Source organism: Podarcis cretensis (genome assembly GCF_951804945.1).
Source record: "Podarcis cretensis genome assembly, chromosome: 16".
In the NCBI taxonomy this organism is placed as follows: domain Eukaryota; kingdom Metazoa; phylum Chordata; class Lepidosauria; order Squamata; family Lacertidae; genus Podarcis; species Podarcis cretensis.
The window spans coordinates 23513638-23537970 of NC_137186.1; the positions used below are offsets into that span (position 1 = coordinate 23513638).

Below are 24333 nucleotides of genomic sequence, written 5' to 3' on the forward strand. Positions count from 1 at the left end.
GTAAAAACCAGCCATGAAACTGATCCCTTGTCATTGCAGGCCTGCGAGTGCAAACCTGGGCTGTCTCTAGCACGTTTCTCCTGCAGGGATGGGATCTGCTTCACACCAGTCCATCAGCTCTGGGAACTCAAGAGAACTGTGTGCGTCCTCCTCTGGCCTGTATCACAGCCAACGTTGGACCATCCCATTGAGGGAATGCTATTGATGCCACACCCCAAATTCCTCCACTCTTCAGCAGATCATGTTGCTGGTTCCTGTTGCTCCCCATTAAGGTGGAGTAGACTTTGCTATGTCATCCACTAAGAATCCTACATTGCAGGGGGCTGGACTTGGATGGTCCTCCCAACTCTACAACTCTATGATCGATCCATTTCAGCTTCTCTCCTCCATGCCCTTCCTCCTCTTGTGATCTGCACCCTCAATCTTCCCTGGCCAACCCAGGCGGCTGCAGAAATCTCGCTTTCTGCCACCAGAGAGTGACAGTCGTGTGACGACAAACCAGTTGCCGGCCTTCCAAGGACGTCAAACAGGATCGTCAAACTTCCTTGTTACGTCGGTGGCATCTCTCAATCCAGGCCATGGAACTTAGTAAGACCCAAGGGTGAGGAACCTGTGGCCTTCCAGATGCTCGATGGACTCCATCAATGTCCATCAACTCCAAGCCAACATGGCCAACAGTCATGGATGTTTGTGGTCTTCCCAGTTGGGTCATCTGATTGGCCATCACGAGAACAAGATGCTGGACGAGATGGGCCTTTGGTTGGGCTCTTCTTAGGTTCTTTTGGAGACTTGAAGTCCCACAACAGCTGGAGGGCCACGGGTTTCCCACAACCGGGACCACCCCTAACCTACGATTCTCAAACCCACCTCCGGAATTAATGAGGAGGAGTTAAAATCCACCGAGCTAATGATGCAGGGCAAACATAGACAACATCTTAAAAAGCAGAGACATCAAAGGTCCGTATAGTAAAAGCTATGGTTTTCCCAGTAGTGATGTATGGAAGTGAGAGCTGGACCATAAAGAAGGCTGATTGCCGAAGAATTGATGCTTTTGAATTATGGTGCTGGAGGAGACTCTTGAGAGTCCCATGGACTGCAAGAAGATCAAACCTATCCATTCTGAAGGAAATCAGCCCTGAGTGCTTACTGGAAGGACAGATCGTGAAGCTGAGGCTCCAATACTTGTGGCCACCTTATGAGAAGAGAAGACTCCCTGGAAAAGACCCTGATGTTGGGAAAGATGGAGGGCACAAGGAGAAGGGGACGACAGAGGACGAGATGGCTGGACAGTGTTCTCGAAGCTACCAGCATGAGCTTGACCAAACTGCAGGAGGCAGTGGAAGACAGAAGTGCCTGGCGTGCTCTGGTCCATGGGGTCACGAAGAGTCGGACATGACTAAACGACTAAACAACAACAACAACAAATGATGCAGGGAATTTGAGGGAGGGGGTCAAGTGAAGCGAAATAGCATCTCCAACATAGATAAGGGAAGTCCATCACTCTGTGGAAGGCGAGGCATTGTGCACATTAATCACCATTCATCTTTGTAAAACCGGTATAAATAGAGGCAAAAAAGGAGAGAGAGAGAGACAGAAGTTCCGTGTTATTTATTGGAGATGGGAGGGATCTCTGAACAACCCCCTCCTCCGCTGTATTGCATCCACCCCAACCTTTCCTGCCAGACCACATAGATGGTGGTTAAATGTGGGACTTTGCAGACCCTGGAAAGATGTGCCTGCTTAGAGGGCTGTCCACAGGCATTTGACTCCGTGGCAGCAAAGGCTCCTTCTTTTTTCCTCAATCCGACCATGTGCTGTTATATGTTCCTTTGTTATTTATTGATTGCTGTAATTATTTATTACGTTTGGGATTTGGTGCTGAGTTGCATGTCAATCACTTGCTGTCGCTATCAAAGTTTAATTTATTCCCATTTCTGAGCACTAAGTTATTAGTATTTATTATTATTATTATTATTATTATTATTATTATTATTATTACAGTATTAGGGTTGTTTTGTTTCATTTAATGCAGGGATGTAGAGGCTCACGAGTGACGTTCAGGCTCAGTTTTACTATATTTTGCTACCTCTCGCTCTTTCCCCCTAATTAGGAGAACTCTGATGAAAATGGAAATAGGAGTGGAAATTGCTGGTGTTTGGTCCCATATCTGGAGTGGAAATCAATCTGGTGAATTCAGTTGGGATTCACTGTTATCGGTTTCAACCTGCAAATCATACGTTGCTGATTACATCCCCCTTTCCACTATTAGCATTGTGTTTTCTTTGCATTGAAATGATGGGTGGAAAAACATTACTATTGTTATTGTTATTGTTATTATTATTATTATTATTATTATTATTATTATTATTTATTACCTGCCCTTTGCTCCTAAGGTCTCAGAGTGGATTGCAACAATTGAAACTCAACGTTAAAAACAGTTTAAATCCACTTACAGTCAAAAAATAATGTGGGTCCTATTGCAATGACAATATGCAATGATTACAGAAATTACGCAAGTTACGTAATCTCACCACAGCAGATGGCGAGACGCAACGTTAAAAGCAGTTTAAAACAACTGACAATCACAAAATAGGGTTGGGCCCTATTGCAATGGCAAAGCAATTTACATAGTTAGTTACCTAAATCACACGTTTCACAATTTTGCCCCAGTGGACCTGGAAAAAAAGAACGTTGCTTTGTATGGAAGATGAATCGCAGCAGTCAGAAGCAGCGCTGCGTGCAATCAGAGGCATAGCAAGGTCAGATGGTACCCGGTGCGGAAAATTTTTTGTCACCCCCCAAAAAAAAGTTGTTGAAGGTTAGGGAAGATTGCCCAGAGTTGTTGAGCAAATCCGACTGCCAATCGCATAAAACCGCCTGCCGGTGGGTGTAAATGCAGCCCGAAGGGGGGTGCAAGACTGATCGCCAGGCATATTTACACCCCCCCCCCAAGCATGACATGGGTGGCGCTGTGGGTTAAACCACAGAGCCTAGGACTTGCCAATCAGAAGGTCGGCAGTTCGAATCCCCGCAATGGGGTGAGCTCCCATTGCTTGGTCCCTGCTCCTGCCAACCTAGCAGTTCGAAAGCACGTCAAAGTGCAAGTAGATAAATAGGTACCACTCCGGCGGGAAGGGAAATGGCGTTTCCGTGCACTGCTCTGGTTCGCCAGAAGCAGCTTAGTCATGCTGGCCACATGACCCAGAAGCTGTATGCCGGCTCCCTCGGCCAATAAAGCGAGATGAGCGCTGCAACCCCAGAGTCGTTCACGACTGGACCTAATGGTCAGGGGTCCCTTTACCTTTACCTTTAAGCATGACACCCGGGCCAGACCGCACCCCCCTTGCGATGCCCCTGCCTCTACCCACAATGCCACCTTAGTTTGGAGGCTCCTTGACTCCTTCAGCAACTGTGACTGGCTAAACCAAGCATTCAGTTCTGGGTGGTGCTCCTCCTAGAACAAAATTAAAGGGTGTGCCCCCCCCCTCCCCAAAGCCTATGTGAGCATGCAAAGATTTCAGGGATTTCTTGTCCCTTTGGAGGGACAACTGTTCGGTCACAAGCAGCAACTTCAACAGAGTTTAGTGCCAAATTTGGGACTGGCCCTACCATAAGGCAGAACGAGGCAGAGGCTTCCAATGGCGGGTGTGGGAAGGAGGCGTATGGACTTAGACATAGCTGTCAACTGTCCCTTATTTGGTGGGAAAGTCCCTTATCCCAGCGCCGTGTCCCTCTGCTGTCCCTTATTGGTGATGTCCCTTAAATTTCCGGGTTTCAAAGGAAGCAGCTCCTCTCCCTCCTTCCCTGCCTGCCAGCCAGGGAGGAGGGAGGCTACAACTTTGTTGCTTGGCTGCGTTGCTCACCCAATAAGGAGTCTAAGAACGACTGGGGGGTGGAGCTTGCATGCCTTGTGCTGATCAAATTGGCCGTGTTGCCTGGGGACTCGCCTTTGCTCAGCGCTTCCCAGCGGAGAGGTGACGGTGGTTTTCCTTGCTGCATCCCCTTTGCCGGGTTGCTGCGCTGTGGGAACCACCGCTTGAGGCTTTGTTTAGCTGCTGGCTGGGTTTTCTGCCTTTGGCTCGGAGGGGCTCAGAAGCTGAACATACCTGTGTTCAGAAAATCCCTTGTTTTGGCTGCTGATCCCTTATTTTCGAGGCTGCTGGTCCCTTATTTTCAAATCTGTAAGTTGACAGCTATGGAGTTAGGGGGGAGTGAAATGCCAAAAGATAGAACAATGCATGCCCCGTAGACTATCCCCTAAACCAGCTTGCTTCTAGCTACCACTTTTGTAGCCTTCCCCCATATCATAATGGGAACTATAGTTTGTTAAGGAGGCTGAAAGGTGTTAGGGGATCCCTCTTCCCCTCACAGAGCTACAATTCCCAGAGTGGTGTAACAATTGATCCCTCTCCCCAGGGAACTCTGGGAATTGTAACCCTGACCAATACGTTCTCCTGTTCTGCACTCACGAAAACCTCCAGCTTCCCCTAATACAAACACCTTAAAATATTTCCCATTTTGTGCACGGAATTACCGCCCCCAAGTCTGGTTTCCCACTCTGCATCCAAAGAAGGGGAAAACGTTTGGGGGAAGATCTCCCCAAAAGACAGCCACCTCCATTCCAAGAGATTTCAAGAAGCCCAATCCAAAACATGAACTGCTTACTCAAAAGTAAGGGCCGCTGAATTCAGTGTATATGGAGGCAGGGGTCTTTCTCCTAACCATACCTAGAGATGCCAGGACTTGAACCCAGGACCTTCTGCATGCAAAGCAGATGCTGTAACTCCTGAGCTACAGCAGTTTCCTGGGGTGGGTGGGGGGGTAGTATTGTAGTCTCCCCATTAAAGGGTTTATTTCTCTCCCTCCCTCCCTCCCTCCCTCCCTCCCTCTCTGCTTTAACTGCTAAATGCTGAATTGCTCTTCCACCTTACATGTTACCAGTTCATTTCTGTCTCCAGTCAAACCATTGGTATTATTATTGTTGCTGTTAATTCATCATGCACTGTATATATGATGAGTGACAGGTGTCGCTTGCTTTATTTATTTATTTATTTATTTATTTATTTATTTATTTGGATTTTTTTAAATGAAAACAATTCTGTCACTGGGTTTTGGGTTGTTGAGGGGTGGGTATTCCCCCCCCAAAAAAAAAAAATTCATTTCATTTTGAGGACCACTAGTTCCTTTCTAACGAAGAAAAACAGCAACTGAACATCTCAGAAATTTAAACGTTTCGGACCTGGACCGGGGTGTTTTCCTTTTAAATTCTGTTCACATGTGACGGCTACGTATTCTGAAGAAGAACACAGAGTAGAACATTTCAAGAAGGAGAAATAGAGGTTTTCTTTTACTGAAGCATCTGAACTCAAGCAGAACAAGGCAAAAGACAAGATGTGGTCCTCATTTCAGACCCAGAAGCCGACACAATTGGCAGCTGAATTTTTTTTCTGTCTACTTGCCCTCCTGTGAGGGGAGCAGGCTAGCCTAAGGGGCATAGCAGGCTGTCTTCCAACTCCTTGCCGCCACTGCCTGCCCCTCAAATCTGCCGCCTGAGGCAGCTGCTTCACTCCACCTAATGGTAGAGCCAGTCCTGACATGAATTCAAATCCTTTAGAACAAAGCCAGGCCGCAGAATGGGCTGTGTGTGATGAGTAGCAGGCAACACATCCCTCTCGTTCTCACATTTTGACAAGCAGCTACTAAGCTGCTCCAAAACATTGGTTCATTGAACTTCAGATTTAAACAAAAAAACCTACCTTTGACATGGCTGTATTCTTTAGTCTTCCTGAAGAAGTTTCACACACACAAATGTACAAATAATAATAATAATAAAATCCTGCTGTGTTTCATTCTCATCTGTCGTTACTAGTTGTTTTTGTTCCTGAAATAAATGAATGCACACAAAATGTGCCACAAGGCTGCTGCTGTTTTGCAGGAGGGGTTCAAGTACATACCAGAAATGCTGGTTTTTCGCAATAATACGGCCTTGAAGCTTTCCGTCGCCATAGCAAATCCACTTAGAAACAAACAGATTTCTTGCATTTAGGAAATAGCGATTGGGAAAGGCGCTAGAAAGTAAGCGATTGCAGTGGCGTAGCGTGGGTTGTCAGCACCCGGGGCAAGGCAAGTAATTTGCGCCCCCTAACCCGTGGATTTGCGCCCCCTAACCCGTGGATTTGCGCCCCCTAACCCTACTCCTAACCCTAACCCCCCAGATGTTGCGCCCGGTGCGGCCGGCCCCCCCTGCAACCCCCATGCTACGCCACTGAGCGATTGACATTCAGATGTAGAAATGATTTTAACATGCAGATGTAGAAACACCCTGCAAGCGAATCAGCATGGATGCAGTTTGTTGTATAACCTCAACACCAAGAAATCACAGTGAATTAGATGAATTCGTGGAGAATGAGGCTGTCAAAGGCTGGTAACTAATGGCCATCAAGTTGGATGGTTTTAAAAGACAATTAGACAACTTTGTGCAGGAAAAAGCTATCAGTGGCTATTAGCCACTATAGCTATGCTCTACCTCATGGGTAATAATAATAATAATAATAATAATAATAATAATAATAATAAATTTTATTTATATTCCGCCCTCCCCAGCCAAAGCCGGGCTCAGGGCGGCTAACAACAATAAAATAATACAACATTCTAAAATCATTTCATTATAAAATTAATTCAAATCAAATTAATGGCAACCATTGGGCTAGAGTTCTGTGAAGATTGCCAAAGGAGGGGGTCAGGCTGTGCCCTGGCCAAAGGCCTGGTGGAACAGCTCTGTCTTGCAGGCCCTGCGGAAAGATGTCAAGTCCCGCAGGGCCCTAGTCTCTTGTGACGGAGCGTTCCACCAGATCGGAGCCACAGCCGAAAAAGCCCTGGCTCTAGTTGAGGCCAGCCTAACCTCTTTGTGGCCTGAGACCTTCAAGATGTTTTTGTTTGAAGACCGTAAGTTCCTCTGTGGGACATACCAGGAGTAGGCAAACTAAGGCCCAGGGGCCGGATCCGGCCCAATTGCCTTCTAAATCCGGCCCACGGATGGTCCAGGAATTGGCTTGTTTTTACATGACTAGAATGTGTCCTTTTATTTAAAATGCATCTCTGGGTTATTTGTGGGGCATAGGAATTAGTTCATTTTTTTCTCTCCAAAATATAGTCCGGCCCCCCCACAAGGTCTGAGGGGCAGTGGACCGGCCCCCTGCTGAAAAAGTTTGCTGACCCCTGTCTACCTCCACATCGGGAGGCAGTAATGCTTCTGAATACCTGTTGCTGGAGACCACAGGAGGAGGAGAAGGCTCTTATGCTCAGATCCTGCTCAGTGCTGGATTCACGTATAAGCTAAACAAGCTATAGCTTAGGGCCCCACTATCTTGGCCCCCCCAAAAAAAATAAAATAAAGGAAAACAACACTGGATGTACATTTCCAAAATATAAGATAAGAAACAAATAAAACCTACATACAGCAACACTGTTTTGCATTGTGTAGGCTGCTATGATGTAAGTAATGGGCCCAGCCTGCTATCCTGCTCCCTAAAATATCACTGGTTTGCTCATTTCTATATACTGTACAGTAGTACCTCGGGTTAAGAACTTAATTCGTTCCAGAGGTCTGTTCTTAACCTGAAACTGTTCTTAACCTGAGGTACCACTTTAGCTAATGGGGCCTCCCGCTGTTGCCACCACGCCGCCAGAGCACAATTTCTGTTCTCATCCTGAAGCAAAGTTCTTAACCCCCAGGCGCTATTTCTGGGTTAGCGGAGTCTGTAACCTGAAGCGTCTGTAACCTGAAGCACCTGTAACCCGAGGTACCACTGTACTAGAGAACTCTCCAGAATAATAGCTGTCAACTTTTCCCTTTTCTTGCGAGGAATCCTATTCGGAATATGGGAATTTCCCTTATACTTAACACTTCTTACATTATTTTGTTCTTGTGTAAATCTACCCATGTATGCTTAACTCCTAATATTGTCTCCATTAAGATCAGACCCCTGCTCTCTGACTCCCTTCCTGTTTCACCAGTTTTTTAAAAAATAAGTACATGACCATAACATGAGCAACCACAATATTTGTTCTAGCTACATATGAAGCTAAAGCAACCTTGACCCAGTTTGTTTTTATATTGTAACAATACCCTTTAACAATACAGTATTTGCCTTTTCCTTGCATAGCTTCTGTTCCTCCTAGCCCTTCCCAGGGTTTTCTTCCCATGGTGCAATTCTATTTTTCACACAGTCAGGCTAGGGGTGGAAGAGAAATATGATTCAATGCATGTTTAAAGTAAAATCTATCAAATCCAAAACTTCCAAAACAAAATGCAAAGCGAGACACAGCTATCCTTGGAAATTCAGGCTTATCTGAAATGTTGCAATGCAGTTCCCACATCAATTGCTTCTAAAAATGCATAAATCAGATTAGGGGGAAAGGTGCATGAAAATATTAGCGAAAATTACATGCAAAATGCATTATATTAGGCAAATTGCTTGCAAAGATATGCACATTAGTCAGAACTGCATATTAAAATTGTATATGTTAGGAGAAATTTGCACAAAATTTGCTGGTGAATGTTTATGAGGATTTTTTAAAAAAAAACCTCAAAATGTTGCAAAATGTGGAGAACTGAATTTAAATTTGGGGAAATGAGAAACTGAGATAAGTGAAGTTGACACAACCTTCCATTCCTATCACAGGGCATTGTTAGCTCACCTTTAATAATAATATATTAATTTATTATTTCTACCCCACCCATCTGGCTGGGTTTCCCCAGCTACTCTGGGCGGCTTCCAACAAAAGATTAAAAATATATTAAAACATCAGTCATTAAAAACTTCCCTAAACAGGTCTGCCTTCAGATGCCCTCTAAATGTCAATACTCTCCAAGTATTGTTGGACTACAACTGCAAAGGGGCAGATGGGGTTCATCAACTTGGGAAGGTAGCCCAGGTTCCATTTAGGAGTAGGAAAACTCTGATCCGAAACCACTTGCAGGATATCTTCAGGCGAAGAAAAGGCTAAGGGGTAAAGCCTAAAAAAATCTGGAGTTAAATCCTTAAGACAGCTGAATGGTGCCTTGCACACCTCCTTCCAGCTACTCCTGCAGCCAAGCTGGTGCCAAACATCTTGCTCTGCTTTCCTTTGGACCACACCAGTGAGGCCCAGAAGGGGGTCTTGTCATCTGGCCAGCCCAGGACCTCCAGACCTTTAAAGCCCTAAATGGCGTCTCCACCCCCAGTCTACTCTTTACCCATCACTGCTATCAGAGACCCTTTTGCCTTGCATGAAAAAGGTGCCAGCATCTCCAAGTAGGGCTATGTGAGAACCCTCTCTGAAACCCGTGTCAGCCATGAATTTGTCCAGTCCTCCTTCAGAGCAATCTAGTTTGGTGGTCATCCCTGCCTCCTGTGGCAGCGAGTTCCATAGTTTAACTAGGAGGACTTTCTTTTATCTGAATCTTCCAACATTCAGCTTCATTGGAAGTCCATAAGTCCTAGTATCATGGGAGACGCAGAAACACATTTCTCTGGCCAATTACGCCATGCCTAATTTTATAAACCTCTTTCATCATCGCTCAGGTCCAGTATATCTGAAGGAGCGTCTCCACCCCCATCATTCTGCCCAGACACTGAGGTCCAGCACTGAGGGCCTTCTGGCGGTTCCCTCACTGCGAGAAGCTAAGTTACAGGGAACCAGGCAGAGGGCCTTCTCGGTAGTGGCACCCGCCCTGTGGAAAGCCCTCCCACCAGTTGTCAAAGAGAAAAATAACTACCAAACTTTTAGAAGACATCTAAAGGCAGCCCTGTTTAGGGAAGCTTTTAATGTTTAATAGGTTATTGTATTTTAGTGTTTTGTTGGAAGCCACCCAGAGTAGCTGGGGGGACCCAGCCAGATGGGCAGGGTATAAATAAATTATTATTATTATTATTATTATTGTTGTTGTTGTTGTTGTTGTTGTTGTTGTTGTTGTTGTAGCAGGAACCCCACCCCACCCCAATCATTCTGTTTGTACAAACTTCACACACACTCACACTCACACACTACATACGCTATGCTTCTGTTATAAATTCATAGAAAATCAACCATACATTGGATTTGCAATGTTCCACTTTTATTTTACTCCATGAAGGAAGGACTACAAAATGGGGCAGGTTTGATACAGGGCAGCCATAATCCCTTCAGCATCCCAGCACATACACAGGTGCCCTGCCCAGTTGCTATGCCAACCCTGATGGTCCCAGACAGAAGACAATCAAGATCACAAAGAATTTGCATATGGGAGTGGATTCAGCATGGACTTGAAACAAAGGACACTGATCAGATCTTCCCTCAGGGGGCAGGAAACTGCAAACTCCCCTTTGTCTCCTGGAAGTTCCTGGAAGTGACTCATGGGGAGGGGGAAAGGAGGAACCAGCCAGGTGACAAGACACTCAGGTTACCACCAACTCCTCCCTCAACCCCTCCTTTCTGTAATGTATGCATGATGTTACCACCACAACTCCTCCCTCAACCCCTCCTTTCTGTAATGTATGCATGATGTTTCTGGGGGTGGGCTAGACCTAGAGGAGGGGAATTTCAAAAGTTTTTATAAGGTCTTGCACACCATTATTCTGGGTCTTTCCTCTCACCTGCAAGTGAGGGGAGCACCCTGTCGCGACAGTCTTTCTTCAATAAAGACCAAGCCTACAGGCTGCTGATTTGCTCCAATTTACTCTGGTTGGTGTCTTTACTTTTTGTCCAAGGGAGCCCTCAGATTTTTCCGGTAACATTATACACACTGCCCAGGCTTGCACTGCGGAGAGGTCACTTCAGTGCTGCTAATGCAGCAGCTTGATTTCATCCTCACACTCCATCATCTCTTGAGACAAACAGATGTCAACAACAACTCCCAGCATCCTTGGTTCCATTGGCCATGCTGACTGGGGCTGATGGGAGCTGGATTCTAACTGTTAAGTTGTGGGTGAACATATCAGACGACACAGCGATTCTTCAAACAGCTCTTGTTTATTCTGAGGCCAGGACTGAACTGAAGGGCTCAGTCAGCCTGCTTATACAACGTTACTGTAGCAACTTTCTAAAACTATCCAATCACTGAATGTCACTTTCGATCCTTCATTTGCATAACTATCTACAGTATCCCCCTGCTGGCCCAGGGTGAGAATTCCAGTACATAACACCAACCAAAACAGGAGAGCATCAGGTTGGGGGAGGCTAATCTGGAGGAGGGGGTGGGCACAGATTCCCTCTCCCTAAGCTGTATAAAGTAAAACAATGCTCTTGTCAGTCATCCTCGGGTATCATGTTTCTCAGAAGTGGAGTGAAAGGCTGAAACAGGGGGAATACGAGGGTAGCATGGGGAGGGGGCGCTGAGACCAGGGAACAATGGCTGGAGAAGGTAGGTACTTTCCCCTTCCCCAGATCCAGCTGCCACAGCAGGGGAGGCAAGACTCCCAGCTCCCTTCTTCCTACCAGGAGAAAGGAGCAAAGCAATGGAATCTGGGCTGGGCAATGGCCCATCGCTAGGGGTAGAGGAACTGGAGTCAGAAGGGAAAGGGACAGTATGGTTACCGAGGACCTAGACACACCCTCCCTGGCACAGGGAGTGTCTGCACATTTGACAATCTAGCAAGGCACAAGGGCAAGTGAGAGCACCTTGCCTGATCTTTAAAAGCTTGGTGGGTGGGTGTGCCAACCCATTGGGACAATTTTGTGGCTTCCATGCAGTTTTGACCTCCTTGCCTACAGCTTGGGACTCCTCGAACTTGGAGCAATCCTTTTAGTCTGTCTAACCTTGGCTTTCCCATCATCAAACCTGGACGTAGAAGCTGCTGTGATTCATTTCCCTATTGCTGAACCTCTTATCTCTTATCTGTTGTGATAAAGACCTCTTCCTTCTTCTCGAGTAAGAGCCTATGTCATGGTGGGCTGGATGGAAGCCAGAACTACTGTGTCAGCAACTGGTAGCAAAATTTATTTAGAACACCACGCAAAAGATAAACACCAAGAGGAGCAGATACAACAGGGCTGTTGTTTTTTTACTTGCAGCTTTACTGTTACTGCTGAAATCTTAGCAAGTCAGGCCATTACTGATTTTCTGCCAATTACCCAGAGAACTTGTGGTAGACTGTAATGATGTACTTTTGGCTGCCTCTCTTGTCAAGTACCCCAAATATTAAAGTACCCTATACAGTCATGGGACGTGGATGGCGCTGTGAGTTAAACCACAGAGCCTAGGACTTGCCGATCAGAAGGTCGGCGGTTCGAATCCCCGTGATGGGGTGAGCTCCCGTTGCTCGGTCCCTGCTCCTGCCAACCTAGCAGTTCGAAAGCACGTCAAAGTGCAAGTAGATAAATAGGTACCGCTCCGGCGGGAAGGTAAACGGCATTTCCGTGCGCTGCTCTGGTTCGCCAGAAGCGGCTTAGTCATGCTGGCGACATGACCTGGAAGCTGTATGCCGGCTCCCTCGGCCAGTAAAGCGAGATGAGCGCCACAACCCCAGAGTCGTCTGCGACTGGACCTAATGGTCAGGGTCCCTATACCTTTACTTTATACAGTTGTACCTTGGAAGTTGAACAGAATCTGTTCCGGAAGTCCGTTCGACTTCCAAAACATTTGGAAACCAAAGCACGGCTTCTGATTGGCTGCAGGAAGCTCCTGCAGCCAATCGGAAGCTGCAGAAGCCCCATCAGACGTTCGGGTTCCAAAGAATGTTCGCAAACTGGAACACTCACTTCCAGGTTTGTGGCATTCGGGAGCCAGAAGTCCGAGTACCAAGGTGTTTGGGATCCAAGGTACAACTGTAAATACAAAATAATGGCAGCGCTGATCACAGCTGAAAAAGATGTGAGGCACGGCATTTTAAAAAGGCCCAGGAATAGTGATCTGGCTCAGGGACGCGGGAGAGTTGCTGTTTTGCTTACATTTTAACGAAAAACAAATTCACACTTTTCAGATCAGTGTGTAAATCCAAACACAGCTGCCCTTCAACGTTCACAGTGCCTCAAATTTTGCAGTGTAGTCATCCAGACAGACAATGTTTATACAAAAACACATATATTGAAAAGGCATGCATTAGTAAAGTAACATACAAAAAGATTCTTTCCATTAGGGAAAATCACTTGCAAAAACGTGTATATTAGTTAAAGCTGCATATAAAAACGTGTACATTATTTATTTATTGAATTTATATCCTGTCCTTTCTCCCAAAAAAAGGAGCCCAAAATATTAGGTGAAATTCACAATAAAATGCTGATAAATTTCCTTGAGGGTTTCTTCTTATCCAGTCACAAACAGATGCAGAAATGTGCAGAAATGAATTTAAGACTGGTGGGGGAGGGAAACAGAGAGAGAAATGAAATTGAAAGCATTGTTCATTTCTCATTTCACTGCTTTATTTTGGCAGCTGCCTCAAATCCAGGACTCCAAAATGAAAGAGAAGGCATCTCAAGATCCTAGAAAGGGGTGCAGGTGTGGCGAAAATGTGGCTTTTATTTCCAGGAAATGCATTTCGGCCAATAGGTATTTCAAGGCCTTTTATTTTCCAGAGGGTTAATTGAAAAACAGCCTGCAGCCACCCAGCCTGCGTTTGTTTCTTTGATCCCTTCTTTTCCCCCTCCATCCAATAAAAGCCCAATTGCTATCAGCAGTTTCCAGCTGATGCAGGTTGGGTGGTTTTGGGTGGAGTTAAATGCAGTTCCTCGCTCCGGCCTCCAAGTGTCAGGGTCAGAAGCGACTGGGCGAAAACCGCAGGCCTTCCGGAGAGAGCTGGGCTTGAGCCAAGGCCATCTCTGCTGGGGGAAAAAACCAAGCAAAAATAAAACCGACAACCTCCAAGCTCCTTTTCCTAGGGCCTCTCCAGATAGCATTCCTGGCACATTGCCTCGCTCCACCTCTGCCCAGTGTGAGAACACCGCTTTGCTGTGTGGCTGCCTGCCCAGGGAAGCCAGGGACACGGCTGAAAGCTTTTTCTATCTGCATTGCTGAACTGTCAAGAGGAGTAGGGGACTGAGTGGTGCACGTCTGATTCAGCACTGAAGGCGCCATTGCTCAGTTGGGAAGGGAACGCCCCAGAGCCTACTTCAGTGACTGGGCACTGCCTGGCATCCTTTGGAGACCTTTCCAGACAGAGGCTTCTGTGGGTAAGAGACTACTAGGGCGCCAGGGAGCGGGGGGGGGGGGGGGGGGGAGAGAGACTTGATGCTTTGAGCTATGGGAGGGGTCATGCTTTCAAACTGCATATGTGGATGCTTCAGAGTTTAGAAAGATGCATTTCAGACCTCCAGTCCCGGTGGGGTTTAGCCTGGGAGAGCAAACCACAACGATAAACAGAGCATCACATGCTAATTTAAAGGTTTATTATGCCTGCACCAAGTTTTAGACTTTCCTGGGGCGGGTTTTGCAGTGTTAGGGCTATTGCAACGAAAGCAATAAAATTGCCCCATTTTCCCTTGAAGGTTAACAGCTATATTCTTGTAGCACAAGCTTTTGTGCACCAGAAAACAAAGTCTTTAAGACGCCACAAGGCTCTTCGTCTCTGAAGTGCTGTTACTGGTTGGCAGATACTCTCTCTACACCTGTGTGTGAGAGGGAAAGTGGGTTAAGAAATGCCAGAGATAAGAGGGCATGTTTCTGTGAAGCTCAAATGTCTCCTAGTTTATTGCAGTGACCTTTCACAACAGCTGTTAATGGTGAGAACGCACAATGCCTCCAGACTTGTCGGTATTTTTGCAGGAGGGATTCAAGAGTATACTGCAACTTTTGGTTGGTGCAATTAAAAGGCATGAAGAGCTTTGTCGCCCTGGCATGACATAATCACTTTTTGAAAAAGTGTGGTTAGGAATGCATTGAAACGGATGGACAAAAGGCTGATTGGGAAATAAATCGGAGCAAATGTTCTGTATTGACTGGTGGTAACAGTGTTAGCAGTAGAGACGACCCTGGGCTCAACTGAGTCCTAGATTAGTTAAATCAAACTTGCCAATAAATTCAGGTGCAGCAGGTTTCATGTCAGCAGAAGAGTATCGTCTGAAACTAGAATGTTATTTCACAGGTTTCTGAATGTTAGATGTAAGCCTGTTAACAAATCTTCCCTCATGACTTACTTCTTTATATGTTGGTGTCTTGGTTCAGATAAGCCTTGCTCTCTACATTTACCATGCTGATTAAAGCCATAGGCCCTGAGGTTTTGATGATGAAATTATAATTTAACCTTGCAGCACAGGATTCATGTGTGTGATACCCAGAAGTATGTCTTACCAGCATCAGTAGGGCTTATCCCCACATATATAGGATTGAAATCTTGATCCCCAGAAGCACAATACATTTAGAACAGGATTAGGTAAAAGGTAAAGGTACCCCTGCCCGTACGGGCCAGTCTTGACAGACTCTGGGGTTGTGCGCCCATCTCACTTAAGAGGCCAGGGGCCAGCGCTGTCCGGAGACACTTCCGGGTCACGTGGCCAGCGTGACATCGCTGCTCTGGCCAGAGCCAGAGCCGCACACGGAAACGCCGTTTACCTTCCCGCTGGTAAGCGGTCCCTATTTATCTACTTGCACCCGGAGGTGCTTTCGAACTGCTAGGTTGGCAGGCGCTGGGACCGAGCAGCGGGAGCGCACCCCGCCGCAGGGATTCGAACCGCCGACCTTTCAATCGGCAAGTCCTAGGCGCTGAGGTTTTAACCCACAGTGCCACCTGCGTCCCCAGAACAGGATTATTCCCCCTTTAAACAGTCATGGCTTCCCCCCAATGGCACCTCAAAAGTGAAGTTTGTTAATGGTGCTGAGAGTTGTTGGAGACCCCTTTCCCCTCAGTCCCCTGGGAAAAGGAATTGACTGTTAAACCACTCTGGCAACAGTAGCTCTGTGAGGGGAATAGGGGGTCTTCTAGCAACGCTCAGCAACCTTTACAAACTACACTTCCCAAGATTCTTTGGGGGAAGCCATGGCTGTTTAAAGTGGTGTGATACTGCTTTAAAGGTGCAGTGCATATATGGTTGTAGTTTGGATTAATATGTTGTCCAAACCCGGGCTCATGGTTTAGCTCTCTCCAGATTAGCCATTAGTTGTAACCGTGGTTTTCCTTCTACTGTGGAGAGAAGGTTCTCTTGTTTTTTCACAGTCAAGCGGTATATGCATATTGTTAAACAAATAAATCGTGAAATTAAAGTGCTAGGTCACATGGCTGCAACCAGCATCTTCTTTATCCCTGACGAAGGATGGGTGAGATAACATCTGTTTCTGTTTTCTGCTTCTCATTTCTCCAGTCTTCAGTTCAGTTCTGTACTTCTCCTCATCAGTTAGCCTTTTTAAAAAAAGAAAAGAAGGGTCATGAAAATTCATCAGCATTTTTGCGTGAACATCCTAATAAACACATTTTTGTATGCAGTGGCTCTTAAGGAACTCATTTTTAGCAAAGCAATCTTCCCTGATATAATGCGTTATTGTATGTCGTATGCATTTTTATGGAGACTACCCTAGTACAGGCATTTTTGTACACACTTCTTGGCTAGAGAACTGCATCGCAAACTTTGAAGGTTGGCTGTGTTTTAGTTTGTCTATTCTTCCAAGAAGTGCAAATTCGGAAGGGCTTAAATGCAAACTGCATGGAATTTCTGCCCCACCCCTTACACTTACACCTCTGGGCCCAGACATACATATCCGAGCAGTGGCGTAGCGTGGGTTGTCAGCACCCAGGGCAAGGCAAGTAATTTGCGCCCCCTAACCCATGGATTTGCGCCCCCTAACCTGTGGATTTGCGCACCCTAACCCTAACCCCCAGATGTTGCGCCCGGTGCGGCCAGCCCCCCCTGCACCCCCCACGCTACGCCACTGTATCCGAGGCAGGTCCCAGAAGCACTGGGTTCAAGGAAGATAATCACGCCACGCTCTGGGGCTCAAGGAGTGTGTGGCATCTGCACAGCTGCCTGCCCTTCTCAGCTGCCACTGCCCAGCCTCATCTGCCTCTGTTTAACCTCTGTTTAACTTTGCCCAGGTCCCTCTCAAAAAAAACTAGCAACGGCCTTGGCAGGAGAAGGAGGGAGGGGCAACCAGAGCGACCACCTGTCAAAGGAAAGGACGCAGCAAACCAAAATGGGGAGAAGAGCAGATGGAAGGAACCAATTTCTTGTTTCATTCCTGCCGAGGGGAAGGGAGGGGCGGGCAGGCGTCTCCGACCCTGTGGCTTTGCCATACAGGCGATTTGCTGAGCGACTCTCAATGGAATAATGAGGTGTGGTGGCGTTAAGTGCCAGATGGAGATTTGCTAAGGAGGCAAAGAGTGTTAGGACTTCTAGCAAAGGGGGGTTGGGCTAGATGACCCCTGGGAGTCCCATCCAACTCTATGATTCTACCTTGCTATGTTTCAGGTCTGAGCTGAATAGCTACCAAACACAGGACCTTAGCTTGCTATGTATTTTTATTGATTTGGGGGGGGGGACAACTGCCCCTCCCTGCCCCCCCAGCTACACCCATGTCATGAGTGCCCTTGAACTCTGATCACTGCTCTTACGTGCCTGGATGCAGGGCTATTTTTTCTAGAAAAAAAAGTGTGTGTGTGTGTGTTTGTGTAGAAAGCAGTCTAATGTATAAAGGTGACGTTTACATTCATTGCCCCACTCACCTTTTTTCCTGCGGCCCAGCCCGCCATGGTCATGTGGCTCACCATTTGTGCTGCATATAGACCTAAGGCTGTATCATCCCACATAATAATAAAAATAAAATAATAATAATAATAATAATAATAATAATAATGCCACCCATCTGGCTGGGTTTCCTCAGCCATTCTAGGCGGCTTCCAGCAAAATATTAAAATCACAGTAAAACATCAAACATTAAAAGCTTCCCTAAACAGGGCTGCCTTCAGGTGTCTTCTAGAAGTCAGGTAGCTGTTTATTTCCTTGACATCTGATGGGAGGGCGTTTCACAAAGAGGGTTCCACTACCGAGAAGGCCCTCTGCCTGCTTCCCTGTAACTTGGCTCCTCGCAGGGAGGGAACCGCCAGAAGGCCCTGGGCGCTGGACCTCTGTGTCTGGGTCTGGACCTCTGTGTCTGGCAAAGTGTCGTTTGTTGAACATTTAAAGTGGTGTACAGGTGGCGCTGTGGGTTAAAGCCTCAGCGCCTAGGGCTTGCCGATCGAAAGGTCGGCGGTTCGAATCCCTGCGCCCATCTCACGGGGTGCGCTCCCGCTGCTCGGTCCCAGCGCCTGCCAACCTAGCAGTTCGAAAGCACCTCCGGGTGCAAGTAGATAAATAGGGACCGCTTACCAGCGGGAAGGTAAATGGCGTTTCCGTGTGCGGCTCTGGCTCGCCAGAGCAGCGATGTCACGCTGGCCACGTGACCCGGAAGTGTCTCCGGACAGCGCTGGCCCCTGGCCTCTTAAGTGAGATGGGCGCACAACCCCAGAGTCTGTCAAGACTGGCCCGTACGGTCAGGGGTACCTTTACCTTTACCTTTACTTAGTTAAACATGGAGTGCAGATGAGACCACAATGGCAGCAGCTGTCCAGGATTTCAGGCAACGATCTCACCCTCCCTGCAGATGCCGTTCAGGATCGAACCTGCAAATGCAGATGCTCTCCCATGAAGAGGTGGCCCTTCTGCTAGAATAAGATTCCTAAATTCGCAACCCAGGCTTGCTGCATGTAGTAGACTGCTTAACCCTCCCCGCCCTACAGAACACTGTTTGTTTGTTTGTTTGTTTGTTTTGTCTATTGCCCTACTCCCGTAGATCTCAGGGCAGTTCACAACATAAAATCACAATATATATTTTAAAAAACCCAGAAGATACATAATAAAAACAAAAACAACCCAATAATAGCCCCCTTCCAAAACACATTTAAAAGGGCATCGGATGTCAATTGGCCAAAGGCCTGGTTAAAGAGGAACATTTTCACCTGGTAAAGGTAAAGGACCCCTGACAGTTAAGTCCAGTTGTGAATGACTGGGGTTGCGGGACTCATCTCACTTTACTGGCTGAGGGAGCCAATGTTTGTCCGCAGCATGACTAAGCTGTGAACCAAAGCAGTGCACGGAAACGCCGTTTACCTTCCCACCGGAGTGGTACCTATTTATCTACTTACACTTTGATGTGCTTTCAAACTGCTAGGTTGGCAGGAGCAGGGACCGAGCAATGGGAGCTCACCCCGTTGCAGGGATTCAAACCGCCGACCTTCTGATTGGCAATACCAAGAGGCTCAGTGGTTTAGACCACAGCGCCACCCACGTCCCTTTCACCTGGTACCTAAGGGTATATCATGAAGGCGCCGCCAAACCTCCCTGGGGAGAGCATTACACTAAAGAAAAAGCCTAATCTCATGTTGCCACCCTCCTAAAGTAAACCTCCCACTGCTCTATCTTCCAGCAAAAAAAGAAAGGAAAAAGTGCTATAATTAGTCTCACAACAGAAAGAATACTGTTTCGTTGGAGACTGTGGCATCTTTAGGATATATAGATTTATTTACACATACTGTATAATTAATATAATATAATATAATAAATAATTAAATAATTTATTATTTATACTCAGCCCATCTGGCTGAGTTTCCCCAGCCGCTCTGGGAGGCTCCCAATCAAGTGTTAAAAACAATACAGCATTAAATATTAAAAACTTCCCTAAAAAGGGCTGCCTTCAGATGTCTTCAGATAGGATAACTGCTTATTTCCTTCACATCTGAAGGGAGGGTGTTCCACAGGGCGGGTGCCACCACCAAGAAGGCCCTCTGCCTGGTTCCCTGTAACCTCACTTCTCACAATGAGGGAACCACCAGACGGCACTGGAGCTCAGTGTCCGGGCTGAACAACCTGGGTATAAGATGGAGGGGGCTCACAGCATTAACACCCCAACAGATCTTGCTTCTCCATTAGTCACAGCTCTAGATCCAGGACAGAGCAAGCAGGTCTCTGTGTCTCCAACTCCCAGCCCGCTTCCAGCTCAGTCACTTGTCGGTAATCAAGCCTATCTCGGGAGTAACTGGCAACACTCCGAGGCACCCGGCTTGGTCTCCTGTTGACCTTCCTGGCTGCATTCCCAGCAAGATCCAGGCTAGGTCGCGATAGGCGATTCTTCTCAGCGTCAGAAGAACACACCCCCTCCTTCCTGCACTCCCGGCAGGGAAAAGGAGATAGACAGAAACGTTTTTACATGCTTTTATTTCTGTCTTTGAAGCATAACAGAAAACATGACTGCTCTCTTCAAGCTCCAGCAGTCAAGAGACAAACACCTCCTGTACACTCTGAGCTAATTCCGGTGCATTGCCCTGTGAATTGACTGTCTCTCTGTTTCCCACGTAACATCACTCACATCCCTATGGCTACTGTTCTCCTAGCAGCTAGGACAGGGCCAGGTGGAGGGAATGCCCACCCATTAGCCCAGAGGGCATCGTTCCTTAGGGATAGCTCTTGCAACCTAGCCTATTCTTTGTGGGTGCTGATGAGGGCACTTTTAAGTGGTCAGCTGAGGTCATGGTCTTACAATGGAACTTCTCCCCAGTTAAAATCTGGCTGCTTTAAAGGAAGTAAAAAATAAAAATAAAAATGTCAGGGGATATGATTGCAGACCTCCTGCATCTCACTGTTCCTAGCCAGCTGTGCTGTGGATTCAGAGGACAGGGAAACACTGGTGGCTGCCTAGCAACAGCAGCGAGAAAAATACCCCATTCTCTTCCAGGCCAGCCCTAAGAGAGTTGGGAGGGTGCCCTGCGGTCGCTAGGCAACAGCAAAAGGCTTCAGTTCCATCACCAACCTTTTGAGATGGAACTAATTTGGAATATACAGGGATTGAGCACTCTACAATCAAGGGGTGTATAAATTTTATGAAATGAAAGAGGATTAAAAAGTGAGATTAAAATTTGCGTCCTCCGCCCAGTTTGCAGAGCGTAGAATGGCTGAGTTCTGAGTTCACAGAGGGATTCAATGCTGCCTCTTTTTAGGCCTCAGGCAGAATTGGGAGTGCCTAGTTCCCTACTATAAACAGTAATTATCTCACATGTGATGTAATGTTAGGCAGATTGGATTCAGACTGTGGATAGCAGGCATGCATGCTTTAAGTCTCCAGGGGTGGTCAAACGATGGAGATCTTGTTAAACTCAACTGAGTCAGGAATGGTATTTCCTTTTATCGTCTAGAGCCTCCCAACTTTAGGTATTTATTATACCCCGCCCTTCAACAAGATTTACATGTAAACTGCTGTTCACTCAGTCTCAGTTCTCTCCCTCCCCCCCTCCCTCCCTCCCCCCCTCTCTCTCTCTCTCTCACACACACACACACACACACACACACACACACTACTAGCAAAATACAGTGGTACCTCGGGTTACATACACTTCAGGTTACATATGCTTCAGGTTACACACTCTGCTAACCCAGAAATAGTACCTTGGGTTAAGAACTTGGCTTCAGGATGAGAACAGAAATTGCGCAGCGGCAGCAGGAGGCTCCATTAGCTAAAGTGGTGCTTCAGGTTAAGAACAGTTTCAGGTTAAGAACGGACCTCCGGAACGAATTAAGTACTTAACCTGAGGTACCACTGTAAGGTTAAGAATAGTAGGGAATGTTGTATACCACCATGATGTATTTTTAAAAAATGGTTTGGTGATTTATTTATTTATTATATATATAAAAACCTGAAATAATTAAGTAAATAAACTGCATATGCCAAGTCAGTCCATTGGTCCATTTAGCTCCATTATGTCTACACTGACCAGCAGCAGCTCTTCAGGGTTTCAGATGGGGTTCTGCCCCAGCCCTACACTGAGACGCCAGGGGTCGAGCCTGGGACCGCTTGAATATAAATCATATGCCCTGTCACATAGCTAATTTCCCTCTCATAGGAGGCTGCTTTATACAGTGTCAGGCCACTGGCGCATATAGCTCAGTACTGTCTACGCTGACTGGCAGCAGCTTCTGAACTTTCATTACAATGGGTCGCTTCCACAACATAAATTTAAAGTGCATGGCTTTCCCCAAAGAATTCTGGGAGCTGCAGTTTGTTAAGGGAAGTATCCCAGCATTCTTGCGGCAGAGGGAACTGTGTGCTTAAAATACAGTGGTACCTTGGTTCTCAAACGCCTTGGTACTCAAACAACTTGAAACCCAAACACTGCAAACCTAGAAGTGTGTGTTCCGGTTTGCGAACTTTTTTCAGAAGCCGAACGTGCTCCGTTTCAAGTGTTACGCTTCCATTTTGAGTGCCACACTTCCATTTTGAGTGTTACGCTGAGGTCTGTCTGTTTTTGTTATTCATTTTGTGGCTCTTTTTGTTTTGTTTTTGTGACTGTGTGAAACCCAGTTCAGCTACTTATTGATTGAGTGACTGCAGTACATTGTTTATTGCCTTCATTTTATGGATCAATGGTCTCGTTGGATAGTAAAATTCATGTTAAATTGCTGTTTTAGGGGTTGTTTTTTAAAGTCTAGAACGGATTAATCCATTTTGCATTACTTTCTATGGGGAAGCGCACCTTGGTTTTGGAACGTTTTCCTTTTGGAACGGACTTCCGGAACGGATTAAGTTTGAGAACCAAGGTACCACTATATGTGGTATGGATTTGACTACAGTTTTAGCCTAGAATATACAGTTGCTTACTTCAGAGCCCAATCGGACTAAATTCCCTCTATTTCCAGTGTTGGAGCTATGAGAGCTGTTGTTTATGTTGTCAAAAACACAGTATCCAGGCACAAGATGGGAGCACCAGCAGGCTTGGGGAAATCTTGAGATTATGCAGAAGTACCCCAAGAAACCAGCTTATCCTGAAGGTTCATCCTTCCCAGTTACTCCACCAGCTCCAGACTTTGCCTTGGATACCAGCTGTCAACACCTATTGACAGCAGGACTCTCCCTTTGGGTGCTGACTCAGGCTCAGTCAATTTCGCACATGTGGCGAGACATAATCTGCTTTCTAAACTGCTCAAACCAGAATGCATAGTTCATTGAAAGCGAGCAGTTTGTATAGACCTTAAGTAAAGACACAGAGCTTCTACAGTTTCAGTATTCTTTCCTAGGCTGCCTGTACACCATACACTTAAAACTAAGAATTCTGGAAAGTAAAGTTTGTTTCTAGGTGCCAGGAATTATAGCCCTGTGGGGGTAAACTATAGTTTCTGGAATGAGGAGAATCCTAAAACAATCCCAAAAGGGGGTCGGGCCCTTTTAACTCATTATTATTTATCGGTACCTGTCCTTCACCCTAAGGTCCCACGGCAGGTTACAACATTTAAAACACAGTTTAAAAACAGTTTAAAACACTCCACTCTGCAATATTTTGTTCTGAGTGAGCCCTTCCCGTATTTTTCTATAATAATATCAAGTGTCTTTATTGCCAGGGTGGATAAAAATCAATGATTTTAAAAAAAAAATCAGATTCTTTTATTTAAATCGGATTTTTTTCTTATTTAAATTGGATTTTTAAAATAAAGTGCTTTTGGAGGAAAAATCTTTCTAAAGATAGTTTTCTATTTAAGTTACATTATAGTCCAAAGGCTATTCATCAGGAAATAGGATTTGCTTTAAGTTTTTCATGTGTGCTAAAACTCAGTCTAAGTTTTTGGGATTTTTTTTAGTTGTTCAACCAAATCAGTTAACAAACATGGATCTATATGCTATAATGTTATTGTTTTAGTTAAATAAATAGTTTAAATTGTTATTAAGGAAATGATTGTTTTTCTCCTTCCAATAAAAGTACAGCAGAAAAGTTGCCCAAATATAAACAGTTAACTTATTAAACCTCACAATAATTTCATAATCATCGGTCTATGTATTTCTAATAATATAATCAAATCAGAAAATTTTGTAAAAACTACTCTGAAAATTTATAATTCCAAAAATGAAACCTTCCTCTGGTTGTAAATATTAAGATTATACCAGCAAAAATGAGTCTTTTTGTAAAAAAAAATGATTTAAATCAAATCCACCCTGTTTATTGTAACCTCGTGCATTTCGTTCATCTCATCCATGGAGAAAATCTAAGGTATTAATCCTCCACATTTCAACTTAAGAAGAGCTCTCGGGTGATATGTTGCTGTTGCCAGTCAGAGTCATGAGGGCTGGGCAAGATGACCTGATTCAACATCAGGCAATGCGATACAACCCTAAGAAGTAGGCTATTGCCTTCAAATAAGGTTGCCAACTTTTAAAAGCAGTGCTTTATAAACAGCCTTGGCACTCGGTGCCATAAATAGACATTCCTACACCTGAGACAAGCTCTCTGAACTCTTCACCCCCTTCAGCCGGAACCAACGCTGGGTTAAGACACATAGTCATGGGCTTTTTAAAGATATTACTGAAGAAATGTTCTTGAAGCTGCTTAGGCAAGACTGCTCCTGTCGAGAGGTGCTTGCGAGTACAGTGATACC

At 45.8% G+C, this 24333-nt stretch overlaps 1 protein-coding gene and 1 long non-coding RNA gene across 2 annotated transcripts in view; one reads left to right on the forward strand and one right to left on the reverse strand.

Moving 5' to 3' along the window:
* Positions 1-13743: 13743 nt before the first annotated feature.
* HSPB8 (heat shock protein family B (small) member 8) overlaps positions 13744-24333 on the forward strand; it is a 29832-nt gene continuing 19242 nt past the window's right edge. Inside the window, exon 1 of the mRNA XM_079957258.1 lies at positions 13744-14127. The gene's annotated coding sequence lies outside the window, so the exon portion shown is untranslated. The remainder of the gene's footprint in view (positions 14128-24333) is intronic.
* On the reverse strand, positions 14327-16724 carry LOC307205105. The gene is made up of 2 exons (XR_013833871.1): positions 15742-16724; positions 14327-14562 (listed from the first exon to the last, which is right to left on the reverse strand). It is a non-coding gene; the product is annotated as an uncharacterized lncRNA (long non-coding RNA).